The following is a 14,244-nucleotide window of genomic DNA, read 5'->3' as shown; positions in this document are numbered from 1 at the left end:
CTTCTAGCATTATTAAAGCTAGCAAATAGGGATGGAACTTTCAGGTCAGTATCAGCTTGGTTTCTCCATATGCTCTGAAAAAAACACCGTTGTACACTGTAAAGATTTGTCACTTTTATAGGTTTAATAAAACACTGACCAGTAGCCAGGCAGAAACTATAGGAAGGGCAACAAGACTAGAAAAATTCTGGGAAGTGGAAACACAGAGATGCAGTCATCTTCCAGTTGCAGAGGAAACATGATGATAATGCCTCCTTGATAAAAGGTATGAAGCCATCTGGATAAACATAGACAAGAATTAAGGGTTAATTTAAGTTGTAAGAGCTAGTTAATAGTAAGCCTGAGCTAATAGACCAGCTTCTAATTAATTTAAGCCTCTGTGTTTCTTTGAAACTGAACAGTTGCAGGACCAGGCAGTTCAGAAACTTCTATCTACATCCATATTCTATGATTCAAGTGTGTGGCATCTTCCACAGTAGTGTCTTACATTCACATTCTGCAGGGTAACCAAGAACAGTGACAATACCTGTGTAAAAGAAGGAGTGGGCTGCTTGTCGTCCCGGCTGCCTGGCTAGCTTACACCTGAAATAATCACATAGAAACTATATTCATTTAAACACTGCCTGGCCCCATTAGCTCTAACTTCTCACTGGCTAATTCTTACATCTTAATTTAACCTATTTCTGTTCATCTGTGTATCTCCACGTGACTGTGGCTTACTGTCAAGATTCTAACCAGCATCTGTCTCAGGCAGGAGATCCATGACTTCTGCCACTCAGCCCTTCTTCTTCCCAGCATTCAGTTCTGTCTACTCTGCCTACCTAAGTTCTGTCCTATCAACTAGGCCAAGGCAATTTCTTTATTCAACTAATGAAAGCAACACATAAACAGAAGGACCTCCTACACCATACCTGCAAAGTCTGAGAGGCAATCTATGGGACCACGATGAACAATAACTTGAAAAGATATAACCCATACCTGGCACTGGGGTTTTTATTTGATAACCTATGATGTTTAGGAGAGACATTGCCTGCTAATCATAGGCTAACTGCACATATAATCCTTTTATACATGTAGATGCATATATTATAGGAATTTGCTACAGAAGGTTTCCATATGTCATTTTCAAAGGTTTTTAATGTTAGTTATCCTTTCCCACATTTCCTCCTTTAGGAACCTTTCTATTTTTTAATGGATTATCTCAGGTATTTTATCATAGAGACTGAAAGCTGACTAAAACAGAAAGCATATGAGTTGTTGCTCTGCTCATCTTGGTTCTGAGAAGAAAGTTTATCTTTAGGATCTATTGAACAAAGTTTTAAATCTAAGAGAAAATAAGTACACTCAAAACAATGACAAACTCAAAGCTATTGCTCATGAAAACAATACTTCTACTCATGTGAGATTATAGATCAATTCTTTATGTCCTTTATTATTCACCCCTTTCCTCCCTGATCCACCTTTTTGGTTTTTTGAGACAGGGTTCTCTGAATAGAAATTCTATCTATCCTGGAACTCACTATGCAGACCAGACTGGTTTCAACCTCACAGAAATCCACCTGCCTCTGCCTCCCAAGGACCGGAACAAAGGTGTGAGCCACCATTGGCTGGCTTTCCTCCCTTTGTTACAACATGGACAAAGGATATCAAGAATAAGATATCAACAGAGAAAGTGTAGTGGCCTACCAATATTCCTTAATTGATTAGCAGTAGGTAAAATACTCTTTTAAGAATATATTCTCAATGCAAAATATGTAATATTTTCAATTTTTTTCCTACAGTGATTATTATGAAAATAACTTAGAGTCATCTATAAATATGAAGAAGTGTTATCTACAGAAGGGCATGTGTGGAGAGAGATTATCTTTACACTGCTAGAAACCTTCACAAGAGATCCTTTTTAGATAGAGTTATACCACAACATCCAAATTGCCCCAGACTTCTGATCATGTGTCCATAGGTGAATTCTGTACCCAAAACATTTACAAATATAGATATTAAGCAATGTTTTATTAATAGCGATAACTTAGCCCTCAACTCAGAAACATAATCTTGTAAGAAGATTTTTTCATTGCTTGTAGCTAGTCAAAAATAATCAGAAACCAGAGATATCTGTCCAGCTTTCTGTCCTGTTCTGTTTATCTCTTCCTTTATTGATCATATCTGAATCATTATCTATCTATCTATCTATCTATCTATCTATCTATCTATCTATCCATTCATGTTTCTATCAATCTACCATCTATCTATCTATCATCTATTTATCCTGTGGGAAGGCTGTTCAGAGAGAAAGCAGGTGAGAGGAAGCGTAGCTGGGCCAGTATGCAGAACAGCATGTACTGTGGTTACTCCTCAAGACACAGGTGACTGGGCACTATACCTGTTATCTTTCACCAAATAGAATCCAGGATGCTGTGAGGAAGGGCACAGTGCAAGAGACTTTGGTGAAATGTAAGATGGACAGGACTGACTGCAGAATTCTATGTAGACTTTAGACCAGGACATAGAGTCCATTGGTGCAGGTGTTTGCCTCCACATCTTGCCAACATAGAGTGTTCAATATGTACTTTGTGGATAAGTATACTGATCTGGGGTGAGGAGACAAGGAAAGACTTTTGAGCATCTTAGGAGGTCTTTGTAAAGAATCTAAATTTCCTTGGGTCTGAAATCTTCCCAGTGAGAATTTTGCTAAGTTTTTGTTTTTCTACAGTTGCACTTTGAATAAGACATAAAAAGGAGAGAGAGAGAGAGGGAGAGAGAGGGAAAGAGAGGGAAAGAGAGAGAGGGAGAGGGAGAGAGAGAGAGGGAGGGAGAGAGAGAGAGAGAAAGGGAGGGAGAGAGAGAGAGGGAGGGAGGGAGAGAGAGAGAGAGAGAGAGAGAGAGAGAGAGAGAGAGAGAGAATAAGAAGGGGTAATTGAGGAGTTCCCTGGGACCACAGGGGCTACAGAGGCATTAAAAGCTTTAGGCCTCATCATGAGAGCCTTGAACTCCGTATGAGCATTGTAGCCAAAGTAGCTTCCAAAAGGTGGGGCTCGGTGACTCTTTCACCTCAACCTTGAGGAGCATCAACTCCTACAGGGTGCAGCTGCTGCAGTGACTACACAGGGTTCAAGGGAGAGCGCGTCACTTCAGAAGCCAGTCAGGCAGAAACTCAGGTTAACCATGAGCTTGAGGAAATTTCCGTGATTTTCAAACCTCGCCAGGCCTTTGACAGACATAGGTTGAAAGCATCAGAAGGCCTTAGAGCTAAATTGCCAAGCTAAAATTTAATTCACCATCCTAATGGTGTTGATTTCCCTAAAGTAATATCTGTTTGGCTTCAGGAGACCCTGAGGGATACTGCCTTTGTGCTACAGCCATGGATTTACTCCCTAATCATGTTTGGCTCACTCAGTCTTTGAGATGATTTTCACACTGCTTAAATACCCAAAGGGAAAGCAAGGAGGTCCGGAAGACATTAAACAGCCATTAGAAACCAACACAAAGCATAGAGCAGCCATTGTACATAGTGTAAAATTCCAAAGCACTTCCAAATTTATCTCACTGTATTGGTGTGGTAGTGTTTTGAGCAGATATGGCAGCCAAACAGAGATTGAGAGTACTTTTCCTAACACAATTTCTCATTAACCTCCCCTAAATTCACAAATGAAGATGTATTTAAGCAAACTTATTTGTTGGACAGAGATCCTTGTCTTTTTCCTTTCCCTCAGATCAACATCCCATTCCATTTTCACTGCAGCTGCACTAAACTGAGTCATTTTTTTATTTTCAATGATAAAATGCTTTTTCATCTTGTCGTCAGCAAAGGTAGACCAATGACAAACCCATGAAAAGTGTTCAACCTCGTTAGTCACCAAGGAAATACAAACTAGGGTGACAGTGTGAGATGATCCTTCAGCCTTAAGGATGGCTACATGATCTACGAAGGAAAGGCAGACATATATTTGAGGAGGAAATAGGGAGTAGGAGTATGATATGTATATATGTGTGTATACATACATACATATATGTATACATATATATGCATATATATGTATGTGTGTGTGTTTTGTGTGAACATAAAAGCATTGAGCCACAATGGAAGATTATTTAACTTGGAATGCTTTTGAGATTCTCTCCTGAATCAAAGCTCTACTCTTAAAATTGACAAATAGCATTATGATGTTTTGGTATATTATATTTATCATATAGAGTACGCTACATTCACCAGTTGATGGGTATTATGGCTTGTTCTCAGTGTCGACTTATGGCCCTAGTTCTTCATCCTTTATAGCCACATCTTCTGTTGTGCGACTTTCTGCCTATTCATATCAAGAGCAGAAGACCCTTTCTCCACGTTGTGACTCTGAGATTGGCCAGACAACTTACTGAGATATTTTTTTTTTTAAAAAAAATCGAATGATGCTTGTGAATCTTGGCTAATGCTTGTGTTCTCTTGACCTGCTGTAAGACAGTGTTTAAACTCACTTGAAGTTGGAGAGACCAGGAGCAGCAGAGAAAAGTCAACATCTTAGAAAGAGGGCTAAAGTATCTGGAATGCAGGAAGGAGGGAGGGAGGAAAGGGAAGGAAGGCAAGAAGGAAGGAAGGAAGCAAGCAAGGAAGGAAGGAAGGAAAAAAGGGAGGAAAGAAGGAAGGAAGGAAGGGAGGGAGGGATGGAGAGAGGGAGGAAGGAAGGAAGGAAGGAAGGAAGGAAGGAAGGAAGGAAGGAAGGAAGGAAGGAAGGAAGGAAGAGGTCATAGTTGAGAACTATGTACTGTATTAGTCTTTTGGGAACATCTGGACTCTTTAATGCGAGTAAGCAAGTCTATCAATAGATTATAAACCATATGTTCTGAAACAGACTTTATTGATGTCAATAAGTTAAAAGCATCAGAAACATATTTCTTATCCAAAAAGTAGAAACCACTATCGCCAGTTTAATAGGTTAAAAACAGTTCAATATAAATATTAAGATAATTTTTACAATCAATACTTTATTTTATCAAACTGAAAAGGCCACAATTTTCTCCCCCTCCCTACTTCCCTGATCATTCCAGATGTGATGCTTGGACGCTTGCTGTCTGTGCCGTGAAGATTTGACATCTAGTCTACCTTTCAACTGACATGGCCCTGTGACTTTATTTGTCTGCAGTATTGACATGGGAGTGCTTAAAAATCTGGCCAATTTTCTTTTGTTCTCTTGAAATCCTGCCTTACTACTCTGTGACCAAATCCAGCTGTCAGCTGCAGACCTATGAGCAAAGCCAGCCCAAACCAGATGAAACACCTGGCTGAGCCCTGCCTATGTCACCAATCCATGCAGACCCACTGGCCAATTAAGCTTGACTTCATCTGCTGTATATAATATATATCACATACGCATGTATAACTGGTATATTGATTTAGCTACTTACTAAACTTTAGATTATTCCCGATTGTCTTTATGATGAACAATACCTTGATGAAAAACATTTGCATCAACCTTCATACAGCCGTTAGATTGTCTTGCTTTAACTGCTTAGAAGTGAGATTGCTAGACCCCCCCCCCAAAAAAATGTTTGTGTTAAGTAATAACACATACAACTAAAATGAAAGATTACTGTGAGCTTTAGTAAATTAGTATAAGAGCATCCACTGTGGGTAGGGGATTGAAACAAGAACTCCTATACATAGAGTGACCTGAGAAGCCAAGGAAAGGTGACCAGTGGAGTGACTCCCTGAACTGAATGATGAGACCTGTGGCAGTGTGAGGAAGCGGGATCCACTCAAATAATGAGGAAATGACTGCAGGCTAAGGCTGGAGGGCGCGTGTGCTCGTTAGTGTAGCTGTAACCAAGGAAAGGTGACATTTAGGTTAGACTACATGTAGACAGGGACTCGATCATAGAGCACGGTGTAGGCTGCAATAGTCATCCAATATTCTATTCCAGATGGGATGGGAGTCACTGGGAGGCAGAGGAGATAGTGGCATCATGGCCAGGAGCATCAAAGGGGGTCACAGCAGTGGCGGTAGTGGTGATGGTGGTAGTGGCTGTGGTGGTAGCAGAAACAGCAGCAGCAGCATCCTCTTCATTAAGATTTAACATTTAGCCACGAACTGTTCTGATTACTGGTTGTGTGTTTACGCACTCACGTCAGTGCAGGAGTTAGGTGCTATTCCTCTCACTGTGATATTACAAGCAAAATAATTCAAGCACAAGATTAGCTGACTTTCTCAGCTTCACACAGACTTAACAACAGAACCAGGAATCCAATACAGGCAGGCGGGCTCTAGATCTGGGCCATGTGATGTAAAGAACCTAGGGCTTTACTTATACCAGAAGAAAAAAATAAGTTCCTTTTCCCAGGCCCCTTGTCACAGCCATGAGAAAGTTAGTAGTACAAAACGTTAGTAGCGGGGCTGGGGTGTTCTCAAAACACTGATCATGTGGTTCACAGACTTTTGGAACTGGTTTGTGGAAAGAATATGTGAACGCTTAGAACTGTGGGATTATACAGAAGCCCTAGAATCCTGTGAGCAGAGCTTAGTGGGAATGTGGAAGACAAGAAGACCGAGAAAAATGTAGACAGTGGACATGCGACTTACGAGATTTTAAGGGGGAGCCTGGACTTTTCAGAAAAGCAGAGGCCATTCATGCTCTGACTCCATTCTGCCTGTTTCCTGAGAACTTGGTTAGACTGAATAAAAAATAATGGTCTTATTTGTTTGGTGGAGGGAATTCAAGGCAAGGTAGTAGTCAGGCTATTGACTGGGTGCTGTTCATGGGCAAGGAGCATGCAGACAGAACACCTGTAGCCACTGAAGAGATCAATGCTGTTAACTCATCTGTAGCCACCGAAGAGATCAATGCTGTTAACTCACGTTCTCCACTGAGACAACAGCAAAGGACCCCGTTGGCTCAAGGCTCTGATGCGCAAATTCATCTGACAGGAGGGAGTCTACGGAGAATGCTACTCACGCAGTTTGTTGCTCAGAGTAACTTGTAGTAGAGCTGTGATCCGAGGATGATGGACTGCATTTGAGTTGGCAGCAGAAGCCTACCATGCTGTTAATGTCATACTGACCTTGCAGGCATGGAGTTTTCCAGAATGAGGGTTATTTGAGGCCTGCACCCAGGTTCCAGAGAGTTGCCGAGGTTAGCCAATATGTGACAGGATCAGAGCCCCAGCCAGGAGGCCTTGAGAGATCATTGCATGATGGAGACCCTAAGATATTGGAGATGCTAGATCCGTGAGATGATCCCTGAGGAAAGCTGCAGTCATAGACAGAGTCAGGTCAAGAGAGAGGTCATGCAAGCTGCAGGTAGCAGAGCTGAACTAGCAGGGATACCCAGTGCTTTTGAAATCCGTATGATTCCATCAAGAGCCCCAACTGCTGGGCCAAGCTACACCATAAAGCTATATTCCCAAACTTTAGTTATTTAAAAGGTTTTATTTTACTTTTTAATTTTTTTGAGAATTTTGTACTTGAGTACTCTCTTTGTGTCATTTCACTCCTCCCTCTCTCCACTCCAGCTACTCCTGGGTCCACCATTCCCTTTCAAATTTGTGACATATTAATTATTATTGTTACACATATATACATATGTATATATGTATATGCAACCCACCGAGTCCATTTAATGCTGTTCTTATGTTATGTACAACTTTTCAGGGATGGCCATTTAGGATTGATTATGTATCAGAGGGACGAATTCACCTTCTCTCACCGGCCATTAGTTGCCTACATCTAATTCACCAGGACTTGGGCCACGTGACCTTTCCCCCATCCACAGTGGCATGCCAACGTCATTATGAAACTCTTGTTTAGGTGATGATGTCAGGATCTCATGGGTACAGCCTCCATGTAATCTATGGAAAACCCTGTCTCATAGCAGTTACCCTGGTCCTTTGGCTCCTACCGTCTTCCTGCCTCCCCTTTGGTGATGTTTTCTGAGTTTGTGTGTGGGAGAGTGCTATAAATGTACCGACTGCAGTTAAGCACCTCCACTGCCACTTGCCATCTACGTTTTGACCAGTCATGGATTTTTGTGTTCTTGTCATATTAACTATATTAATATACTCATATATTATTTTCTAATGCAAATATTAAAGTACAATGTTTTATATATTTTTCAGACTTTGTCTTTTGAATAAACCATAACATGAAGTTTTTAAAGGTTGAATTAATTATTTTTAATTGTATGTACGTGCCTGCATATCGTATGTGCATGGGAGGCATTCATAGAACCAGAGGTGATAAATACCCTAGCGTTGGAGTTACAGGCAGGTATGAGCCATCAGACAGGGCACTATGAATAACTGTCTCTAAGAGCCATTTCTCCAGCCCTCACGTTATTTTTCATGCAACAAAATCATACTATATTTCACTTTCTGACATGTTTAGAACCATTTATCTGACACAAAATTATAAAAGATATTTACCTACATTCTCATAGTGCGTTCATGTTTGCATCTTCTGGCACTTAAAATATTTGAGACACACTAATTTATACTAGTATCAAGACTGACGAGGAAAATAGCTCAGTTAACTTTACAAATTGCTAGTGGATTGTTCCAACATTGTATTAACTATGGACTTTTTGTTTTCAACTGGAAACCATACTATCCTTATATACAAAATTTGCACATATTCTTGGTATAGGCCAAACATCCCTATCTGAAACCTTCCAAATTCTGATGCTTGATGCCACAGGTAGAATATTCCACACCTGTTCTCAGTGATATGTTAGTCAAAACACAAGCTTGCTCGAGGCCTATGGGAAGCAAAATTGAGCTCTGCTTAGAGTTGGGTCCCATCCCTTCGGTAATTCATAATGTTCATGGGAATATTCACAAATCTTAAAAATATGAAGTCCAAACTGCTCCTGGTCCCAGACATTTCAGATAAGGGCTAACTGCCTGCATTCAATCTGAATATGGTTTAATTTCTGTCTCAACATCAACCTGCTTAGTTATACCAATGTTATTGATAGTTTTGATATTAGTGAGGACATAGTAACCGTCCCCCAAAGTTTATGTGATGGAAGCTTGGGCCCTAGTGGAATGCTTTTAGGAACTGGGGCCGAGAGGGAGCTAATTAGGTCTTGAGAGCACCAGCCTTGGAAGGGCTCAATGCCTGCCTTCTTGGCGTGGATTAGATACTGATGGGGTGGACTGGATATGGTGAAAACAGTTTGTTTACAAGGTGAGGGCTCCTCATGTGTGTGATGCTGCTCAGGATTCTTGTGTGCCCCTGTCATGTGCTGCTGTCATAATCATGAGGTACCAAGGGGACAGATACCAGATGTACCCATGCAAGACCAGATGTTGCAGCCTCTAACACTATGTACCAAAGCGCTATGTACTTTCCTTGTGAAGGAAACTTTGTGAAGCTTGTCTCAGGTACTTTGTGAGACCCACACGAACTACCATCAGGAAAAAAAAGGACCCTCGCCTCAGTTATATTGGTTTTCAGAAGTTTTGTTGCTATTTCTGCTCATCTATTCTTTCCTCTTAGTTTCAGAATCCCTTTCAGTTTTAAAGGATTTTGTTGAGTTCCGAGGCTCAATACAGAAAACAACTCTTGTGGATTAATGAGAAACAATAGATTTTAAAATTAGATTGAAAGATATTCCTGGTGAGTTAGGATTGTTGCTATTATGTCTCGTTGGAGGGCATTTCTTTGCACCTGGTCTTATCGCCCCATCCCCCACCCCCACAGCTCTCAAACAACGATTTACAGTAGGAATCCCTTCTTTCCTCTTAAACTCTTCCTTCATCCACTCGGTTTCATCTGCTCCAGAGCAGGGAGGTTGTTATTAATTAGCTCCAAATCTTCCTGCCTAGAAGGGGAATGTGCGTGGGACAGCGCTTGTGCATCTTGTCTGTGAGCGAGCCACTGGGCGTTTTCTCTTTCAGTCAGAAACCCAATTCGCGTGCATGCGCTTGGGTTTCCAGCACCAGTCCACATTTGTGGATTTGTTGCTTTAACCTCCTGTTCCAGTTTCGTTTAGTACTTCATCCGATATGGAAAAGAAACCATGAAACAAATCCATGCACCTCTGAGCCATCTTGGGCAGGCGCTGCCAGGTTTTAACGTGGTTTTTCCTTTTTAGCCCTTCGGAATCAAGTATGTTTCTGAGGCCAAATTCTTTGGGGAAACATTATGCCTATTTAAGGCCTCCAAACTTCATGCTTCGATACAAAAAGCCTGAGGGCGAGGATTTTAAATGGATGGAGTGGAGAAGTTTTCACTTCCTTAAGCAAACATATAGCATTTCCTTCCATGTGTCAGAAATGAAAACAAAAAATACAAACTAATTTGTCATGAAATTTTCCCCTTTTATAATTCCCTCTATGGTACTTTTTCAGCCTAACAAGTCATATTTTCTCTTCTTTCGTGTCAGGTTTATAGCTTGGCTGGTCACACTCTCCATAACCATGATGGACGGTCTTCGGCTCCATAGATCATGTTCAAGCATTCGGCTTAAAAGTATCTTTGTGTTCACAGCTTGCTTTCTGTCACCTCTCGGAGCCCTGCTCCCCACCACAGATGCACATGGCGTTATGTTATATGTGCCCAGAGCTTTGGGGAAAGCTCATATTTAGGGGCATTAAGTAAGCCGAAGAGAATGACTGCTCCTTGGGCTGGGCCTGACCTCAGTCTGAAATGAGGCAAATTGTCAGATTTATGACTCCAAGTAAGTCAGTAATATATTGGCGCTCACATGTGGGAACCCACTCGCTCCCCGACATGTGGCCTCCACTTCAGTTTTCTCTCAAGTAGTGGTCTTCACTGAAGTATGTCTCTTTTGCCTCTTTTCTCTCTTCCTGTTTCTGTCCCACCTCCTTCCCCCAGCCCCGTGGTTTTCTGTTCATATTTTCTTTTCCCTTTCTCCTTTCTGAGATCTGACTAAACTTTGTGAGAGCTTTAAGATCTATATAGAGCATAAAAGATAAATCAGTCAAGTAATTCAGATAACGAAAATGATTCCTTTCCCCTTCCCACCCTTTCGGTCTATCCTATGCTGACAGACCAAACACATGCGTGTGTCTGTACAGAGAAACATACAGTCACACACTCAATATTACATACAATCACACATGTACACATGCACACAGTCACACACAAGTGCAACCTCACATACCTGAGCACATGTACACAACCACACATGGTCTCAAATACAAACATACTCATGAGTACAATCTCTCTCACACACACATAATCACACACATGCACACAATCATATAATTAGACACAGATTCACATAATCACAGCCCATGTTACACATGCTCACACACGTATACAGTATCACACGCCTGGAAACGTGCACACAATCATACACACTGTCTCACATGTTCACATACATAGAGTCTCACGCACACGAGAATACACTACACATATGAGCATCCACAATAGCACACACATACGCAGTCTCACACACATGCACAATCACACATGCAGGTCTCACACATATGCACATGCAAATACCACATGATATTTGAAAATCTCACATGGCCATTCATGCTGTCCACACTAGGACCTGGAAATCTGATCTGTTGGGTGTGTTGGGCTCTCAATCAGACTCATTTGATTTCTTTGCTCTACTGCCCCTCTGTAAGTTATAACAGGAGAACTGGAGGTCCCATGAGCTCTGATTTAGTGGGGAATATTGACAAGGGGGAAATTCAAAGCAAATCACTGATAATCGAGCAATCTGGAGAACCCCGCTGTGTATGTCTGCATTATTTCTAGTTTGGCCACCTCCACTGCTATGCTACAAGGCCTCTCTTCCTCTGAAGTCTAGGGTTTAAATAACAGTTCCACGTGGCAAGAGGGATTTGGATCAGGAAACTGCTAGGGGTTCTCCACCTCCTGGCCCTTCCCTCAGCGTGCTGTGGAAGGTGTTTCTCTGTCAGTGTTTCCAGCCCCTGCAGATTTGTGGGGTTGCTGGTGGTCCTGTCACTCTGGAGCTCCCGCCCCTAATATCTGGGTCACAGGTGTTTGGAGAACACACATGTTGCTTCTGTGGTTCACCTCACTCTTTTCTTTTTATCCTTTTGGCAGATGGGCAACGTGCTCTCTCTCGTTCTCTCTCTGTGTCTCATGCATGTACACACACATACACACACACGTCTATGTCTCTGGCCTTCTGTCTCTGTGTGTGAGTATGTGTGTGTTTTCCCTGTCTCCCATTTCCCCTCCCTCTCTCTTTGATGGGGAGAAAAGACCCCGCAGATTTTCCTCACTGTACTCTCAGCAGTTGTAGGGGTTAGAGTCTCAATCCTGATTCTGAACACATGGGTGCTGATGCTGAGTGCCGTGAACCGGTCAAGTTGGTGCCTGAGTTGCTTTCTTTTTTGCTTGTTGTGGTGCTAAGGATGCACGTGAGATGTGTTTCCCACTTTTACCCCCTTGATTTAGTAGGAAGATCTTAGAGAGAAAGACTGGGCACCAGGGGACTCAGCTAGAAGGAAGCCATCTGTGCGGTCCCGTTCTGGTCCTTTGGAGATGGCCATTGAGCTTTCCCTTAGCTTTTGTTCCTTCTCTGTGATTTGAAAGTGTTGAGTCTCTTTGTGGCCACTCTCCTGCTGTAATAACATCTGATGTACCCCACTTTTTCAAATGATAAAAATAGCCCTCTTGGTTTTATTTAAAGAGAATTGTGTATGATTTTCCTCTTTCCACATGTTCCCTGATGAAGGGCAAGGCAGAACCATTTTCCCTCCATCCATGCGGCTAGAGCAACAGTCACAAGCAATCCACTTCCCACAAATGTTGACAAGATGAGGGACTCAGGGACCAAGTCTGTCTCCACAGAACATAAAACAAAGCAAGATTTGGCAGCTCGCCAGCCCATTTGATCGGAGTTAAACAGGGGATAATTTTTTACATTTTATTTTTGGCTTGACATTAGTTCCAGTTTTTAGGAAGGTTGATATTGGCACAATGATTGATAGTTTTAAAGAAATCTTATTGGATCCTATCCTGTAGCTTAAGAAGCCGGAATTATCCTGAAGTTTCTGTTGTCCGCTGAACTTCTGTGAGGAAAAATAAACGTTGCAAAGAGATAGAAATACCTGCTCACAAAGCAGGCATTTGTTAGTGTTTAGCCACTTTGCTCAAAACAGATAAATACGTGGTAGACACAGGACTTGGGCTGAGCTCCGAATCTTGATTTATGCCTTTGTTTTCATATTAAAAATTCATACACCTGGCTGTAGACTGGTGATTTATACCCAAACTGGACAAGCCGGAAGGGTCCTATAAGAGAGGAAAGCTAGCTGATTCTTTGTGTAGAAGGAGCCCGAGTGTCGAGCAGCCTAAGAAAGTACAGACAGCTACTCAGTTCATTTTCCAATCCTTCAAAAAATGTGGAAAATACACCTAACGTAGAAATGTCTGTTTTAGTTACTTGTCATTACAGTTCAGTACATATTCATGATGGCACCATCACCACCACTGACATCCATTTCTAGAACCTAAGCAAACTCTACCCATCGAGCAAAACCTCCCACTTACCCCCTCTTCAGCCACCAGTGACCACCATCGTATTTTCTATCTCTGTGCTCTTGACCACTTGTTTTAGTTTGGGTTTCTGTTACTCTGATAAAACACCATGACTAAAAGCAGCTTGGGGAGGAAAGGGTTTATTTCAGCTTGCACTTCCACACCACAGTCCATCATTGTGGGAAGTCAGAGCAGGAACTCGAGCAGGGCAGGAACCTGGAGGCAGGAGTTGATGCAGAGGCCATGGAGCGGTGCTGCTTACTGGCCTGCTCCTCATGGCTTGCTCAGCCTGTGTTCTTTCAGCACCCAGGACCACCTGCCCTGGGGAGTATTCCTACCCACAGTGGGCTGTGCCCTCCCACATCAAACTCTAATCAAGAAAATGCCCTAAAGATTTGCTCATAGGTCAATGTGGTAGGGACATTTACTCAGCAAAAGCTCCCTCTTCCAAAATGACTCTGGGTTGTATCCAGTTGATATGAAACTAGCCAGCACACCATTCTAGGTACTTCCCTCAAAGACTTATTTGTTTTGATTAATGCGTATTTTGAGTAATGAGCCTTTTAAGTATGTGCGCACCCTATGTTTGCAGAAGCTGTAGGAGACCAGATGAGGATGGCAGATTCCCTGGAACTGGAGTTTCAGGAATTCAGTTAAGATGGATTACCAGCACCAACACCAGGCCTTCACATGACCACATGAATGTGAAACCACCACACATTTGTGCCTGCACACATGCAAAATATGCGCACGCACACACACAAGAAAATGG

This window comes from Chionomys nivalis, chromosome 5, assembly GCF_950005125.1.
Source record: "Chionomys nivalis chromosome 5, mChiNiv1.1, whole genome shotgun sequence".
NCBI lineage: Eukaryota > Metazoa > Chordata > Mammalia > Rodentia > Cricetidae > Chionomys > Chionomys nivalis.
The sequence above is the reverse complement of the archived record's forward strand: the minus strand, read 5'-3'. Positions refer to the sequence as shown.